General features: G+C 40.4%; 1 long non-coding RNA gene and 1 pseudogene across 6 annotated transcripts; one reads left to right on the plus strand and one right to left on the minus strand.

Moving 5' to 3' along the window:
• Positions 1-387: 387 nt before the first annotated feature.
• LOC135680422 (probable LRR receptor-like serine/threonine-protein kinase At2g16250) lies at positions 388-5,776 on the minus strand (annotated as a pseudogene).
• Positions 5,777-5,833: 57 nt separating this feature from the next.
• LOC135588331 (uncharacterized) lies at positions 5,834-15,336 on the plus strand. Of its 6 annotated transcripts, none has more exons than XR_010476206.1 (8): positions 5,835-7,002; positions 7,093-7,209; positions 9,112-9,427; positions 9,750-9,871; positions 12,681-12,799; positions 12,949-13,048; positions 13,146-13,285; positions 13,657-15,336. It is a non-coding gene; the product is annotated as an uncharacterized LOC135588331 (long non-coding RNA). The 6 variants fall into 6 exon arrangements; XR_010476205.1 differs by having other exon boundaries at positions 12,681-12,828; positions 12,930-13,048; positions 13,657-15,335; XR_010476202.1 differs by having other exon boundaries at positions 12,930-13,048; positions 13,657-15,334.
• The last annotated feature ends 1,707 nt before the right edge of the window (positions 15,337-17,043 follow it).

Here is a 17,043-nt window from a genome sequence, read left to right on the forward strand (position 1 = left end):
TTGTTTGTTGGTGGAAGTGTGCGTTTTATGGGTAACATTGGACTAAGATTCTCTTCTCTACCATATTAGCTTCATGTAAGCTACTGATTGCGAATCGAGTTTTCTATGGAAGCTTATTCGGTGTTAGTCTTTGTGGGTTATATCATTCTTTTTTCGTTCTGCTTTTATCAGCAAGTTAAGCCGACTTTAAACAGCAGCCTTTGGTATTCTTTGTTAATGAGGGTCCAAAATCACAAAGAGCAACCTAAACCCAGTGTCCAAAATCCACCGTCCGGCCACCATCCAAATGGTTGGCTCTCCGATAAGATCACTTGTTGTCGAGTGTTAAAAGAGTGATCGAACAGGTGGAAACAGAAAGCTGGCGATGCGAAACCAAGTAATCCAACATACAATAAATACCCTGAAAAGCCACCGATGAAGGATAAATTACACCTGCTTGTTTTAAGCTGCCAAATCGATTCAACATCTTCTGCACCGACTGAAAGCAGTAGGATATGATAGTGACCTCCGCGAGCCTGCTGCCTCGATGTCGAGCTCTTCCATTGGAATACTTGTCGTGTACAAATGCATGAACAGTAGAGGAAGAGAAAGAAATCGACCCGATCACGGATCATCACTCGTCGAACTCACCATCGAGGTCAGATGCCGATAGGCAGGAACTCAAATGGCGAGCCGCCCACCATATGTCGAACCTTCTTCTTGATCCTCCATGTCATGGAAACCATATGGCTCTGGGAAGATCTCCTTCGACGGTCTCTTCCGAGAGAATGATCGTTCTCCTCCACTTCCCTGAGACCCGGCTGTACCAGATCTTTTCAGCTTCTGGTCCTCCCTTAGTTGCCCTGGCACAGACATGATGCCCGAGGAGCTGCGTCGCAAGCTTCCCGTGAAGGCAGAATTCCAAGAGCCCCGTGATGAAGTAGCCCTCAACCTGGCTGAACCAGAGTTGTCGTCTTCCCTCACCACCTTCACAGGGTTTTCCAGTGCCTTCAGGACATAGCTCACAAGTGGCCGCCTGTTAGGCTTTGGATTCAAGCAAGACTTGGCTATGATTGCTATGGCCCAGACCTCCTCCAAGTGGTCCTCATCCACTACGAGGAACGAGTCGACAATCTTTGTCATGAGTTCCTTCTCATACACATCGATGGCACGTCATTTGACCCACTGATTCCAAGCTTACCGGTAACTAGCTCGAGCAACACCTTGCCAAGACATTGCAAAGACAATGCACATCATACGTGAAGAAAATAATAAAAAATAAAAATAATTATCGAAAAAACTTTATTGAAAAAGTAAAAAAACTTATTCTATTTACATGTCCCTCTTCTATTTATAGAGGTTATGAGAGAGGATTTTCCTTAACAGATTAGAGGATTTCCTTCAATAGAATAAAGAGATTTCTCAGGAGATTATGCAAATTCATCAAGCACCAAGGAAAAGAAGTGATTAGCCGATAGTTGAACGAAATCATTCAATAAAATATATCGGGGGTCTTCAAAAAGTTTCATACCGGAAACACTTTGTTTTGAGTTCCTACATGTCAAGAAGAGAAGCAGATATTATAACATGACAAGGTTGAAGCTATATTACGATCAATGAAATTTTCAATGTTATCAGAGAGAATAAAACAAGCAATCTATTAAGGATGTATGAGTCCGGGAAACAAGTGTTATCCTGATCATATGACAATAAATCATGTGATCTAGCCACTTGATTACTTTCTTTTTCTTTCTCTATATGCTGCCTCGAATCTATTGAGCAACATCAGTTTACTAAGAAACAAACAGTTCAATAGTTCCGAAATAACAACATCGGAGGTCTCATTATCTAATATAGACTTTCCTAATGAGTCAGCGTGTTGTGTTTTACCGTTAATCTTTACGGTTAACATCTTCGTCTTTGTTGAACCGAAGACAAGTCGCAACACTGGATCTGTCGAGAATGGTGTGTTTCATGAGATATAACCAATCCACAATCCGAATATGACAATGGATACATATTCAAATTTGAGAGCAATTTACATAATATAAACCGGATGATACGCAAAGGTTACTAAGATCCATGATAGACAGAACAAGATAAGAAAAAGAATAACAAACATGAATTTGACATGATGGAACTCTAGAATTACTCTATTTTAAGGAAATATTATTTTGAGATTAACTAACAAGTAATAAAGACTATTGTGAATTTTGAACTTACTGTGACATCCGCAATAGCTTGGCGATAACACTATGGTGTGCTTCTTCCTGAGGACATACCTCACTCAAACTTCCAAGCCTCACTTCAAATTTATCATCGAGGAGGATACTGCTCGTTTGGATGTCTCTGCAAATGATAACTGTACATCTGTTAAAGAATACTATTACTTGCTAATGGCGAGTTTGACAGTGTCACGATAGCACATACACATCGAGGAAAGTAGCTATCACTAATTAGAAATTTTAACCACAATGCGCACCTGAACTTTTAACAGTGGTCCTGAATTAATGTAATGGTGCAGAAGTATTAAAAGACAATCTTACCAAAATATATCCAGTGAAATTGTTGCAAATTGGACCACAAAAACAATTGTGGGGAAAAGAAATCCCAGTTCTGGTTGTTAAAGAAACATGAATTATCATGAAATGTGAATTGCTGGAAATATTATAAGCTTGAGGAATTGTTCAAATGTTAAAAAGATTTATAAAAATGGAGAATCTTGGAGTTGTATGAGGCGTGCCGAATGATAACAATGCGGAAAATTTGGAAACTGCATACAGTCAAGAAGTTCAACAGCATTAGACCTGGTAGATGATGCAAAGAACACTTCAAGCTAGACTTACAAGAAAACCAGAAGAAGATCCAAGCACTGGACATTAAATTAGGAAACATAGAACACCTCAAACACTGCAGATTTGCAAATTGAGTAACTAGAGTTCAAGGTATGAACCACCAAGAGGCAAAGAGATTGATTTATCATTAGAAGGACAGGCTATCCATTAAGGAACAAGTATAGCAAGATTATATATGCAAGGCTTAAACTGCCCAAAAAAATGTTGAGAATGGAACTTTGGATGGTCTCTGAGAAGTATGCAATAACTCTAGTTTTGCCAAACATGGATCATACGAGAGATGATGGATAAAACAATACGATTTGGTTTTCTCCAACCATGTAAGGGCATTACCTATGAACAAGCGGCGGCGAACATTCGTGATGAAGATAGTACAGAGCCTGAGCAATGCCTGTTGCAATCTTCAACCTCTTTATCCAATCCAGCGAGTGCACCCCTCCTCCTGGCTCAGGTTTTCTCTGCAATGCAGTGTAGAGGTCACCATTTGGCACATACTTGTAGACGAGGAATTTCTCCTCTTTTCCCAGGCAGTGGCCCAGAAATGGCACCAATCTCTCATGCAAACCATTGGAGAACAAATCCAATTCTACAACACGAGCATCCTTACTGGCCAGAACATTGATCCTCTTCACAACTATAGGAAGACCGTTTTCCAAAGCACCACAGTAAATACCTCCCGATCGTCCATGCTTGACAAGGTTCATACCGCTGAAGCCTGCGGTAGCCCGAACCAGCTGCTCGTAACCGAAGGCCTTCCCCACAGCAGTCAAATTCACATAAACACCGGGAGCCTGTGTGCCACCTCCGGAAGAGGGTGCAGCTCCACCACTCTCCTGCTGTTCAACTTGCCGAAAACCATGTCTCTTCAAATAACATATCCGTAGAAGAACCAATATGGCAAGCGCCAAAACGCCCCCAAGAGTCCCTGTCAAAATATACTTTTAAGTTCAAATGTTCCTTCTTGGAAGTGTCCGAAGGCAGAGCACTCGGGATCACATTTCCATCATAAGGTAACCCTCTATCCCTATAAAACTTCAAACAGTCGTCTGGGCTCCTCTGGTTCATTGCATTCTTAAGGCAATTCAACCAATAAGATACATCGTTGCCCGTTTTATCTAATGGCCATGCACCTTCCAAGTAATTAATCGATATATTCACCATTACGAATTTGGTGAACATGCTCCCGAATCGAGTAGAGATGGAACCGTAGTAAAGATTGCTCGAGAGATCGAAGAGAGAACCACTGACATTGCCTTTGACAGCAGCTGGCACGATGTCCGGAAGTACTCCGGTGTGCCTATTACCAGAGACATCAAAGACCCGAAGCTCCGAGAGAGACCACAGTGAATCCGGTAACGCCCCCGATAAGTTCTTGTGACTAAGTACGATGGACTGCAGCAGGGTGAGACCGGCCAAGAGTCTATCGGTTAGAGCTCCCGAGAGTGAGTTGTTCCCCAAGTTCAGATTTTGGAGGCTCCTCAGGTTTCTGAGACTATTCGGGAGTGATCCAGTGAGGGAATTGAAGCTGAGATCGAGAACCGTGAGCCAGGAGAGATCGCCGAGCTGTGAGGGGACCGATCCGGAGAGGCTATTGTTCGCCAAGATCAGGGTTTTCAGGTTCCGGAGGCTGCCAAGTGCGAGCGGCACCGGTCCAGAAAGGAAGTTGGACGAGAGGTCGAGGTACAAGAGGCTGGCGAGCGCTCCGAGGGATGTCGGGATCGGCCCGGAGAGCGCGTTGTGCGAGAGGTCCAGGAGCGTGAGGTTATCGAGTTGCCCGAGCGTGGTAGGGATATTTCCAGTGATGGCATTGCCGGCGAGGACAAGCACAGCGAGACTGGCGACGCCACCAAGGGAGTAGGGGATGGAACCCGCGACGGAGGCATCGCGGAGGACAAGGGTGGCGAAAGTCGGGGCGAGGTCAGCACCGAGCCAGTCCGGAATGGAGCCGGAGAGTGCGAAGCCAGTGGCGTTCAAGGACCGGAGCTGGGTGAGGTTCTGCAGCCCGTCGACGGCGAACTAGGGGCTGAGGTGAAAAACCCGGGTTCGACGGAGGCCGGAGATGTCGAATGCGACGACCCGCCCGGCGGCGCTGCACGTGACGCCGGTCCAGGAAGTGCAGGGGTCCGCGCGGCGCGGCCAGTCCCGGGCGCGGATCCCAAGCGAAGCACGTGACGCTCTGCTTCTGCACTCCCGCGGCGGATCATCCTTTTCCAACAAGTCTAATATATTTAGATTTAAGCTCAATAATAATATCTAAGAATAGCTTTCAGGTCTAACTAGCCTTCTTTTGTCTAGTGTTAGTCAAAATAATCATAGTTTACGTTAACTATAAGATTCCATAAGTTAACTTTCTTATTAAATAAAATTTTAATTATTTTATTATGAATGACAATTCTAATGATACATATATCCCTAAGGCTTAGTCCATCACCAAATTTTCTCCCGAAAACTATGCTCCAAACAATAAAAATGCATACCACTCGAATGCTAATTTTTTTCTTTAAAAAATTATTTCTAATCTTATTGGTATTATTAAGAGTGTCATTAGAAAGTCAATATAAACTCAAACAGTGATTAAAGGCAACAAATAAAACAGAATATATATATATATATTGTCATGCCAGCATTCTGCCAGGATTTATGGACTAATAATTATTGTGATCGACTTAGCCCACAGCAGTGTGCCTTTTGCCTCCCCCTGGGTGGCACACCACGTGCCAAAGCATGTGTCTGGATTGCTGCGTCGACAGTCGCCGGCTCCCAGCGCGAGCACGGCACGCGCCCAGACCACTACAATCTTCCACTCACATCCAACGTGGAAAGCATGTGTATGGATCCGGTAGATCGAGCGTATCCGCACACCGCCACGTTCCGTAGGGCACGCAACCCGAGCGTGGCACACGCCGCCACCGGCCCAGTGTCACGATCCCGGGGTCCATCATCGTCACCCCCCTTGCGCGGAGGGTCACCAACCTCGGTGAAAGACAACAAGCATCCGCCCATGTCCCCTTGTTTTGTGTTTCCGATGGCGCGCACCACCCACGGTTTCTCTCTTCCGGGCTTCCGGCCTTGGGTTCAGGACAAAACAACCGGACCCATCGTTTTCTATACCAAACCTCGCCTATACATAGCAGAGAGCGCAATTTTTCTCTTCCAGATTTCCATTCCTCTGCAGTTAAAAAGGTTCCCATTCCATGGCTCCCTCGGCGGCGATGCTCTTCCTAAGCTACCACCAGTGGAAACCCAAGCCCTCCCCTCAACCTCTTCCCAGTGTTGCTCCTCCTGCCGCCGCTGATACATCGTTTCTGGTGAAGTTCTCCAGAAGCCCGGTCTCGCGTCCCTCCTCGCTGCCGGCTGAGCCCGCTGCTCAGGCAGAAGCGAAAGCGTCCGACGCCAGCACCAAACGACATCCGACCACGGAGGACAAGTTCCAGGAGGCACTTGAGCTCGGCTGTTGGTCCTTGTGAGGGACAATACTCAGCCGTACAGCCATCTTCGTGCAAAATGTAAAGTTCTTGCTAGATCTATATGTATCATATGTTACTCCACAAGGCGTTCCGTGCCCTCTCAAATTATGTGCATCAACGCTCTCCAAAGATGTCGATTAAAGGTGGATTTTGAAGCTGTAGGCCTTTGTGCTCTCAGAATCCTCCAATTCTCTTCTCTCTGGCTTTGATCTGCCAGATGGTATCCCAACTTCATACCATTTTTTTTTTTTCAAAATGAAATAGAAAATTCTGGCGAAATCAATCCACGAGCAGATGAGGGGTTTTGACAGGTCACATTGTTTGTCTCTTTCCTTGTTCTTCTCGAAATATTCAAGTTTTTGGAGTCTCCGTGGAGCGATTACAGGAGTGGAAGAATCATATTGGATCGATCTGTGCCAGAACTGAATTATCGGCGTTGCGTTCTTAGATCTCAGAAATAATAAAAGATAATATATTGCCGGAACTGAATTATCTTTACTGGATTCCTAGTTCTCAGAAATAATAAAAGATAACATATTGCCAGATCCGAATCCGAATCGTGCCACTGCATCCCGCCTCGCAAAATCTGAGACCTCTTCCCCCTATAAATGTTTCTCTTATTCCCAGAGAGAGTCGCATCGATGAAGGCACTGCCCAATTCCACTTTCTTCCTTCTGTCGATCTTTGCCTCTCACTCGTATGTATGTTCGCGTTTTCTCGTGTGTCAAATTGTGGTTTCTCGGCGTTGATTTCTCTAGGTTTTAATCTTCTCTCCCCCTGCTTGGAAACAGATCGCAGTTGAGGGCTGCTTGCATGGAGAGCTGGATGAGGTGTACGCCGCTATTCGGCATGTCGAGAAGATCGAGGACATAAAAATCGACCTCCTAATCCGCTGTGGCGACTTCCAGGTCTTGATCATCTTTTTTTCTTATCAGCGTTGCCCTACTCTCTCGATTTTGTGATGGATCAAGGATCTTTGAATTCGGAACAAAATCCTATCATTATCTACTTACATACCTAGCATGTGAAGAATTCACTTCTTGGAGTCTGGTGCATAAAACTTGCTAGTTGGATAATGAATTAGTGTCTAATAGCGTTATACATGTCAAATACCCGCATTTTCGAATAAGTTCAAATTTTGCAACAAAAGGAAGGGAGCAAAATTTGAGGTTCTGCCCTAGTAAGACAGCTTCAGGACAACTTGAGGCTTCAGCGATGGAATAAGAGATAGTTTAGAAACAATTTAAGGTTTCTAAATTGATATCTAGCAAAAAAGCTTATGTGCAATCAAAGAAAACTTCACTTTCACAAGGTTAAATTCTCGGACAATACTATGATAATCTTCATAGTTTACTCAAACTAACCATCCGAGCCTTGTTTCCTGTTGAATAATGTCTTCTAGACACTTTAGGAATCCTCTTAACAAACCAATCGACATCTAAAAATTATCCTAAACTATTAGTTTTTGGGCTCAATTCTAAATATTCATAGAATGCAATGGATCATCCCTGGTCTGCCATGTAACTGGATGACATTGGCTTGCTTTTGTTGCACTTAATGCCACACTCATGATTATTTGGTCATAGAATACAGCAATGGCATTCTGCTATGTAGAGGATTTGGTGGTTATGACCTTTCCTGCAACTCAACGTCAGACACTTTAATTATTCCCCATAAGGAAATCTGTGATGAACATTTCATGCTATATTTGTAGCTATTTTTGCAAGTTGGTCTACTCTGAAATAGATAATAAGAATTTCCTTCTGGGGTTTCTCTTAGTTTCAGTATCTCTTATAGTTTGATGGACAATTTAAGTAGCTTTGAGATGATCTTCATGCAAGAAAGTTATTTTCTTTGATTGTTAGTTCATTTTTCATGTTGATTGAAGGATCCTTAGATGGTTTTTTAACTGTGAAATCTTGGTCCATTGTATATTGCATCTCTGGAAAGCTTTGTTCCACTTTCTTCTCCACATTAGTAAATTGTTTTTTATTTGATGATCCAAAAACTCATACTTCATAGTTTTGTTTATCTTCATCGGGATACTGGAAAATTGCATCACAGCTTGTGTTGATGTCATCTTTGTGGGATGATGGGCTCTGTTTCCAATTTTGTTGCAGCCCTGCTATAACCAAAGGCTACAATAATGGATCAGAACCAAATTCTGATTGACTTAACAGTTTAGCAGTTGTGGTTGAACTGGGACTATGACTAGACTAAGACTGATCCTATTCCTACACCCAAACTACTGTAGGATTCCATCACCTTGTGTAGTCAGTTAAAGGATAGCATTTCTGCACAAGGCTTTGATGTGGATTGCATAGTTTCTATCTACTAAGTAGTTGAAACCAACATTTTGGGGGCCATGAAGAATATATATTTAAACAGTAGGGGGAACCCGTTCTAGCTCCAGCTGCCCGAAAAGCGGAATTTGTGTTACTTATTATGTTTGAGATAAATATGTATTTTATCAATCTTCTCTAAGCAGTACATTTGTAATGCTAGAGACATTGGCCGTGCTTGTCTTTCCATTGTACTTTTAATTTAAAAATCATTGTGTAACAATTGATAGTTGAACAATTTGAAATATGGATTATTGTTCATTTTCTCACATTATTCTAACATGTGGTAGCAGCTCCTACATAGTTGGGATCTTTTTTAAAAATAATAATAATAGAAATCCTTCAATCATGTCAAGATGCCTGCTTGCATACCCATATGCATATAATATTCTCTTGCTTATAAGCACTTGCATGTGTTTACCTTGATCCAGCTTATATCTTTGACCATTTAATTCTTTGTCCAAGCAGGCAGTCAGGAATGAAAATGATCTTGAGAGCTTGAGTTGCAACCACCAAAATATCGGAGTATGAACTCATTCTGGAAGTATTACTCTGGACAAGAAGTAGCGCCTGTTCTGACTATATATATATTGGTGGGAACCATGAAGCATCAAATTATTTATGGGAACTGTGAGTTTCTTATCTTGAGAGCTTGAGTTGCGACCACCAAAATATCGGAGTATGAACTCATTCTGGAAGTATTACTCTGGACAAGAAGTAGCACCTGTTCTGACTATATATATATTGGTGGGAACCATGACGCATCAAATTATTTATGGGAACTGTGAGTTTCTTATATGATAATTAGCAGCTTTGAAGATAGAGGGGAGATTTCTATATGCATGATTTTGATTAACCTCAGATGTCAATGTGGTTGTAGCTTATAAAAACATGTGGGATATCTAATCCTCGTTTGGGTAGTTTTTCAAGATAATTTAGTTTAGGAAGTGAATTTGAGACTTCTATTTGGACTTACATTATCACATCATTTGATGGTTTAAAGACTAACTCATGCTAAATTCCTCTGACTACAGCATTTGCCTTGTTCTTGTTTTCTGTGTATGCGGATGCATGCATATGTTGGCTTGACTTGATTCCTTTGGTAGGTATTATGGAGGCTGGGCTGCACCTAATATCTATTTCTTGGTCTTTTCTGGAGTTATTAAATTTGTCAACATTCGAATTGGTGGGATTTCTGGGATTTATAAACAAGGCCATTATCTTCTAGGTGAGTTTATTTTTCAGTCTAGTGTCTGTGATAAATCTATGTTGAGTTATGCTTTCGTTTTGTTATTTTGTGGATTGATAGAAAAGAACTTATTTCACTTATGTTGTCCATATTATATTACTATATTCAGATTTTTGCCATACTATTTTCCTACATAGTTCATTGTGATTTTATATGCCAAAATAAAAGAGCCTTCTCTGGTCACATATGGTCTTGTCTATATATTTTGTGCCTTCCTGAATTTATTTTGCTAACCTATATAGTCTCTAAGTTGAACCCAACTAAGATAATTGTTTGATCATACCTTCATTATGATATCAAATCATAATATTTTCTTTTACCAGGACATTTTTAGAGACCACCATTTTATGAGAGTGATCTTCGGTCTGTATACCACATACGCGAATATGATGTAATGAAGCTCAAGCACATTAAGGAACCAATAGATATTTTCATATCACATGACTGGCCTGTTGTTGTCTATGAATATGGAAATTTAAAGAGGCTTGTTCGATGTAAATCCCATTTTGAAGAAGAGGCACACTAACTTTTCTAATTTCACATCGATGTGCATATTAGGCTTTTTTAATTTCACATTCTTTTAAAATAAAGAGAGTGAAATAGTTATTATACTTATCATTGGCCCCTGGCCAGTTGTATTAGCAGTACTATTTTACATATCTGTCGATAAGGTTATAAAAAATTTTTAAGAAGCCATGATCACCACTAGAAGCTGGATTGGGATTGTTGGATGGGTTAGTTTATTTTACTGGATCAGGTTGGAATTGGCAGATTATATTACCTGATTTGTTTTTGTGATTTAGAGTAGATCAGCTAATTCCGTTGGTTTTCTATTTCTCAGAGTTTTGGAACTAATTAGTGGATCAAACAATTCTTCACTTCATGCTTAAAAAGAGGTAGTCTGATCAAATTAGAGCCAAAAGTGTTGATTAATCTAGATTACAGTGTATCTTCCTTATCTAAATTAACCTAGGATAATATGAAAAGATATAAAAAGAAATATTTTTTATTTATGAACAATTATGCACAAATTTATTAAAGCATAAAATAAAGAAGAATCGTTTAGGATGATATGAAAATGTTAAGAGACCTATAGATGTCATAGTTAAAAAATGTGAGACAATTAGTAACTAATCATGTAAGGAGAGGTAGAGGAAAATCTAAGAAGACTTTACCAAAAACTACAACTACAAATAAAGATTTAAATATTCTTAATTTCAATGAATATATTGCTTTACATAAAACTTGATGATAGAAAAAGATTTATGTAGCCAACCCCAAATAGTTGGGACATTGCTGTTGTGTATCTAAAGTTAAACTAGGAATAAAAGTTCAAAATCTCAGTTTTGTCTCAATAGTTAGAGCTCTGTTTTTTGAACAGTATTGATCTCAACAAGTTCACTTCACAGCATAAAATTTTCGTATAATCCATATTGAATGCCAACATTAGGTCTCTTTATGATTCATGAAGCAGATCCCAGTGTCCTATACTGGAATAGAAGTGGTTGCAATTTCTTCTTTTTTTCTGCCTCAAATGATATTGATTCCTAAATACAAGATAAATGGTCTCCTAAGGGAATGTTTTAGGCGGGTTGCCATTTTACGACAAAGGTTTTCAGGATTGGGCTTGGATTAACATGATGTAGGGCAGGATTTTGTTCAAGTTGGTTGTATTGTGGTGTTGAAAATTTTATTAAGGCATGCATGTACCGAGGCCGAGAGGCACTAGACACCGTAAGGCTTAGGTTTTTAGCATTGCCTTAAGGGTCATAATCTTTACTGAGGAGTATCTCAAGTGTGCCTCACGATCTTTTCAAAAGGCTCAGGGTATAATGATAAGATGATGAGAAGACGCTAGAGATAATTCAGAGCTCATCAAGTTCATATTAAAGATTTTAAAACTTTAATTATCTGCTCACCAGTCATGAAAAATTTGAGGAATAATGGTATTTTTCCTTTTCACTAATTCTTGGAATCTTCTTGCTGTATTGTTATTCTTTCTTTCTGGTACAGTACAACTGCATAAACAGCTAAATTCTTGCTTTCTTATTGTTTTTTTTTAATGAGTTTTACATTCTTCAATTTTCTGCTATACAACATACTGACTTCTTTGATATGCTAATGCCTAAGGGCTTTGACATTTGTCCTATGATCATTGTATGCTTATTCGTGTTACCTTGAAGTCACATTTTGTTGATCAACTTCATTGTTATAACTTATATTGATGAACTAATTTAAGCTTGATTAATTGTCTAGTTGACATATATAATGTGATTATTTTGATGGTTCAGTAATGAAACATTCTGGCAATACAGTCTCCAGAAATTCTAAGATAGAATAACATTGATTCTTGGAGATTTTTTTAGTAGCACTAGTAGAAGTAATTTCTTATGTGTTATAAGAATATGTATCGTTGTAATGGAAAAGCATAGTCATAACTTCGATGTGTATAAACTGAATATAGTGAGCAAGCTATTTACACTCAAAAACAATCATGTAGTCTGCAGACTATTTATGAGTATCCAAAAATACATCTCTTTGATTATTATCTACAAAATTGGATGTTTCCAAGAAATTTCCTATACTCCCAAGAATTATGTGACAAGTACCATATTTTTCATATATCCAATATGGATATGGCAAGCAACTTGAAGAATCTGTGTTTCATTGCTTGGACAGTTGTAAATTTATTGATATACTGTGATCATTATGCTGAAAATGAATGTTATACACTGTTAGTATTGATGCTATTAATGTCAGTAGGCTAATTAGTGTGGTTCTTCTTCAGATCAAGAAGAGGACTCTAGGCAGGCAAAACCAACATAAGCCACACTAATGGTTTTCAGGTCATATTCACTGTAATTTTACAGCTGCTATTCAGCGCAAGAAGGATGAGTCTATCACAAGGTTTGTTGCTCTTGACAAATGTGTTCCAGGTCGGAAATTTTTGCTGGTTGAGATTCCATGTTTGTTGTTACTCTAATAATGCATATTATATGAAATCCAATTGAAAAGCGTAACTCAGTTAAATTTTTAGATTGTTGATATCAACTCAGATCCAGGCCCATATGAAATTCGGCATGATGCGGACTGGCTGGTAATAACAAGGAAGTTCAATAGTATCTTTCCGTTGAGCTGAAGAACTATTCATTTGAGGTTAAAATGACTTTTTTTTTTTAATTCATGTTTGATATTCACATTGAGTTGTACTATAATCAAAGTGTATACATGATTTCTTTGATTATGCTTTCAGATCTGAACAGCTCGACAAGCAAGGTTATCGTGCGTGGGTGAGGAATAAGTTAAATACTAGAGGAGCCAGGCTTTTTGATTTTGTGCAGACTGTTTCACCCTTTGATCCTTCTCAGCCACTCACAGAAACTTCAACTTCAGGTAATAATAGGATCCTCTATATCCAATTTTATAGAATGATCACATTTGCAAACACGAGGCATTTCAACTCTTCTATTTTCTTTTCCTTCTGTCGCGAAAACTATTAGTATTTTGTTGCTATGATTTGTAATGCTTAAGATGCAGTAGTCACTTTTCCAACCATAGGTTATCATATGTTTCCAAACATGAGATGAGTGATCCATTGAGCTTGCATGTGCTGAATGATTGCTTTCATATTTTATCTTTCATAGCTTAAGGTTTCTTACCTTAGATATTATTTATCCAACTTCTCATTGAGTATGATACTAGTTTCGATGTCAATTGTAACCTTCTCAAGGTATTTTTGTTTTTTGTTTTTTGTTTTTGAATAGTGGTCTAAGGGAGAGGTCGAGGACTATGCAGGAGGCATGTGTTTCGTTGTGGAAGACATTTTTCAATATCTAAATTGACCTTTTTGACTTTACTACCCTGGTTAAGTAATTTGCCACCTCTTTCTCCTTTGCCTCACGGAGCCAATTCCATTCCATTTATCCATTATACGGGCATGCAAACAAGACTCGAGACACTAGTCTCAGGGCAATAGAACAAATAGAATAATTGATTTGTGCAAGAGAACAATCCATTTATGGGGAGCCTCATTCATCTTTAAGAGCAATACAACAATCCAATAATTTCTTTTCTATGATTTGATGTAATGGACTTTTAGCTTTTAGTCGTCATAAGGTTACATGTATCAATGCTTCTTTTTCCTAGTGTTTATGGTCCATGAATGTGGTACCGGTGTATCATCTTCACAGTTTAATGCTTAACCTGTTCCAAAAGCTACATGACATTGACGGAACCCTTAACGTTGCTGGACCTCCCATATCTTCTTATACTATTGCATAGGCTAGCATGTCAACACAAAATATCAAATTTTTTAGAGTTAAGGTTCATTTTATTGATTTAGTTATGGATCACCTAAGTTTTATGGTTTACTTATATCTAAAATAATCTTTATATTTTAAAAAACATAGCATATAAGTTTTTTTCGTCGAGTCTAAGTTAATAAATGTTAGAGTTTACTTACATGACATGACTTGTAATAGACTATTAATATAATGACATAAAAAAATTCATTTTAGCCCATGTGGTTTTGATGATGGGCCACTTAAGTTTTTATGATTTTATTCGGGTTTAAAATAATCCTTATATTTTCAAAAGTATAGCATATAAGCTCCTCTTATTAAGTCTGAGTGAATAGATGTTAGAAGGTGTCGTCGTAGAAGCGACCAACAATAGCAGCCTCTTTCGTGCCAACGACAAGCTATAGAGTTTCTAATCCTATCTCAGGTGGATATGCATCGATTAGTCTGAAGGTTTGACGCTAGGCATGTAATGGTCTCCTGGAGTCTTTTCGGTGTATCTTCGTTTCCATCGTCTTCCACTTCGTCCTTTTCTGTGCCCTTACTTGTCGCATATATTTTTTAATACTAGAGGTATTTGTTATTTGTTTTGTTCTTTTGACCTCTTCTCCTGTGTTGTATGCACAAAATATAAGGATGCCTGTGTACGACCATCGAATTTTAATATTGACAAAATAGGTGAAAACGGTAAACTTGGATATAATTGCCAGCAAAGAAGTTTAAAAGTGTCATGAAAGATATCACGACACGATGGAAATTAATAAGAGTCATAATCGATTGTTGGACTAAGACTGCTGAGTTGTTATTTTGTTATTAATCATTTGATATGAAGTCTCCATTTTGTCCTATGACAGACACTTGTGTCGGCAGATAAACAGAATCATCTGTATTTTATCTTTTTGTCCACCACTTACTCCGAGCTTTTGCTCATGCATCTTTGGAATTACACATATATATGTATGTATGTGTATATATGTATGTATGTGTATATATAGAGCTCGTGAACACGATCCCTCTTCCCGCCGTTCTGCTGTTTTGCGGATCTTGCTGCCAATGTCGTTGTGCCCCGATGTTCCTTTTGTTGTCGGATCGCACTAGAATTAATCAGATTGTCTTTTTTCTTTTGTTCCTACTGCCTGTCATGTTTATTCATCTCTTTGTGCTGTTCAAAATCTTCTCCGAATTGCTGCGGCTCAATTAGTATGCTTGCATGTAGTGTGCGCATCAGTGAATGCGTTCTTGTTCTATTTTTGACTGCAAATGTTTCAGAGTTGAATACGCAACTTACTGGCGGTGACCGACTCGGGTGAAAGAAAAAATAAAATGTTGGATGCTTCGATCTAATTCTCACCGGCCTTATTCGTTGTTCAGAGATTCCGCCGTTCTTTTCTTTCCTGCTCGAAGATCTACGAGTGCATCATGATTGGATCACGGCTTACCTTGAGCATACGTTAATCCAAATATGACGTATCATTTAGAGAGACAGGGGTGAGGTTTACCTATGTTACGGTGCCATTAATATGGCACATCACACCATGGCTGACGCCGGCCCGACGCTGACACCTCCTCGTTTGCCACTCTTGACTGGTTGTCTTTATTCCGTGGTTTCTCTCCGTGGATCGGTCTAATCTTATCCATGGACATGACAATACGAAACCAAGAAGCGAGTTTGAACAGCGCCCTCATGCGTTTCCATCAGTTCCATCCAGTGCTCTTCCACTTCCATGGCTCGTGGGGGTTGCTTTAGTCGTCACCATATGAATTCAACCTTCTTCTTCTTCTTCTTTTTTCCCTTCGACTTGCTTCTCTCTCTCCTACTTCCACCTCACGTTACTTGCTTGGATTCTAATGTTTGGAGCCCGATACCCGAAGCCAAGCCGATCTTTCTTTGTTGTTCAAGGCATTCCGGGTCAAACGCTTCCCACACCACTCCACTCCACTCTCTCTTGCTTCCAAGGAAGAGATGCCGGATCTCCTTTGCCATAAATTTCATCCTTCCTCGACCAACTCGGCTTCAAACATGGTATCTTATAAAGGATATATGTTGAATCGGAGCAGAGTGGGCGGACGTCCGTGGTTGGTGGAACCTCACTAGAGAACCAGAAGGCCGCTTTCTTTTGAGCAATCGAGTGCCCTTCTTTAGATGGGATGGGATGGGATGGGATGGAATCGAAAGAAACGTGTGGGAGCGTGGATCGGCTTCTTGTGTCAACGCCAGATCTCCCCAAAATAGGAAGGCGGGGATGCGTCGCACCCTCCCCCACTCAAAACATGAGATCAGTGCTACCCCCCGCCGTTGTGGCCCCCACACGAGGAGCATGCCTTGCGTTGTAGCACGCGACCCCTGTTCAAAGCGTTGAATTCTGATCGCGTTCGCCCACGGTCAAAGTTGGAAGAGTGCTCTTCGCTTTTACCGATGGAAATAGCCAACAACATCTCTTTCCATACGCCTCAGATGCTTGTCCCGGTGGAAGTCTCTCTGCGGTTGCTGTTCCTCTCTACCCTTCCTTCACCTCATCCAGAAGACCTGAACGGGTCAAAGGAGCTACTCAATTCTTGGTCCTTCCTTTACAGAGCCACATGACAAGCCGATATATGAACAGGAGCCACATAGCCTGGTTCACTTTGACCCTGTCCCGCGTGGCAGGAAGAACTCGTCAGAGCAGGGAAAGAAAGCGAAGCCACTGCCCTCATGTCGCTCCAAGCTCCCGCCCCACACCTCCTCCTCTTTTCAGCACGTGGTTGGTGATCGAGCTTGTGCGCGATAAGGAGCACCGTGATGTTTTCTTTGTCTTGCCCGTGGTCCAACAGCAACAATTCTACATAAACGACACCGGGGACGTCGTGAGCTCC

This window comes from Musa acuminata, chromosome BXJ1-8, assembly GCF_036884655.1.
Source record: "Musa acuminata AAA Group cultivar baxijiao chromosome BXJ1-8, Cavendish_Baxijiao_AAA, whole genome shotgun sequence".
Classification (NCBI taxonomy): domain Eukaryota; kingdom Viridiplantae; phylum Streptophyta; class Magnoliopsida; order Zingiberales; family Musaceae; genus Musa; species Musa acuminata.